Here is a 2,029-nt window from a genome sequence, read left to right on the forward strand (position 1 = left end):
TTAATGTTGTCATATTTCAGTAATTTAATGCATTAAAAGCTTAAAAAAAGTTCAGATTCAACCCTGATGACTACTTTTAATACTCTTGCACCAGCTCCAGCTGCGTGATGCAAACACGTAAAACACTGACCCTTTAACTAGGAAGGCACCAAGCTCTTAAAGCTTCTCCTACTGATGGACAGAGCTAAGATTTCCTCTTCTCTCGCTTCTTGGTAACTTGCAAACTGTAGGAACAAAGGCTGAGAAAGTGGAAAAATACATGTCGGAATGACACGACTACAAAGTGTGTGTTCGTAGTCTGTCACCATGGAGACATCGATTTACCTAAAAACGGCATACACAGGATTTTTAATGAAATCTCAAGAAAAAAAATAAAACAGATTTGCTCAGTTTAGATGCATTGGAACAAAAGTAAATCTTTTAGTGGCAGGTTATAATAAAAGAAATGGAACATGCGAAATGGAAAAGCTGGAAATGACAAAACCTAAAATTACAGGTTAAAAGAATGTGATGGTATTTCATGGAAATTTTTTATGGCCTAGAAAATAAGTATTTTTCTACTAACATGAAGAGAGAGAACTGAGGAAATTGGCTCCGTTGTTACAGTGTAATATTTTCATGTGGTTATAAAACCTCAGTTATCATTATATTACTAAGAACCGGGCGTTTCATGCCGAAGAAACCGGATCTCACATTCCTTCCACTCATAATGGATAATACAGAACCTGGGTATGAGCGAAAGGGCCGAGAACATAGCTCAACACTACCTCTATAATGGATCAAAGCATATATATATATATATATATATATATATATATATATATATATATACTCTCCTGTCCAGAATGATACATGGTGATCGCAGTGGAGTTTCCATATTTTACATCATTCTTGCCCCTATAGGAGCAGTATTATAGTAGATATATTCTTGTACGTAGGAGCAGTATTATAGTAGTTATATTCTTGTACGTAGGAGCAGTATTATAGTAGATATATTCTTGTACATAGGGGCAGTATTATAGTAGTTATATTCTTGTACATAGGGGCAGTATTATAGTAGTTATATTCTTGTACGTAGGAGCAGTATTATAGTAGTTATATTCTTGTACGTAGGAGCAGTATTATAGGAGTTAAATTCTTGTACATAGGAGCAGTATTATAGTAGCCATATTCTTGTACATAGGGGGCAGTATTATAGGAGTTAAATTCTTGTACATGGGGGCAGTATTATAGGAGTTATATTCTTGTACATAGGGGGCAGTATTATAGGAGTTATACTCTTGCACATAGGGGCAGTATTATAGTAGTTATATTCTTGTACATAGGGGCGGTATTATAGTAGCTATATTCCTGTACATAGGGGGCAGTATTATAGTTGTTATATTCTTGTACATAGGGGGCAGTATTATAATAGTTATATTCTTGTACATACAGGACAGTATTATAGCAGTTATATTCTTGTACATAGTAGCTATATACTTGTACATAGGGGGCAGTATTATAGTAGTTATATTCTTGTACATAGGGGCAGTATTAAAGTAGTTATATTCTTGTACATAGGGGCAGTATTAAAGTAGTTATATTCTTGTACATAGGGGGCAGTATTATAGTAGTTATATTCTTGTACATAGGGGCAGTATTAAAGTAGTTATATTCTTGTACATAGGGGGCAGTATTATAGTAGTTATATTCTTGTACATAGGGGGCAGTATTATAGTAGTTATATTCTTGTACATAGGGGGCAGTATTATAGTAGTTAAATTCTTGTACATAGGGGGCAGTATTATAGTAGTTCTATTCTTGCACAGAGGGGGCAGTATTATAGTAGTTAAATTCTTGTACATAGGAGCAGTAATATAGGAGTTATATTCTTGTACATAGGTGCAGAATTATAGGAGTTATATTCTTGTACATAGGTGCAGAATTATAGGAGTTATATTCTTGTACATAGGGGGCAGTATTATAGTAGTTATATTCTTGTACATAGATAGTAGTTCTATTCTTGTACTTAGGGGGCAGTATTATAGTA

Source organism: Phyllobates terribilis, unplaced genomic scaffold (genome assembly GCF_046119375.1).
Source record: "Phyllobates terribilis strain yellow unplaced genomic scaffold, ASM4611937v1 Scaffold_8__6_contigs__length_399053987, whole genome shotgun sequence".
Lineage (NCBI taxonomy): Eukaryota > Metazoa > Chordata > Amphibia > Anura > Dendrobatidae > Phyllobates > Phyllobates terribilis.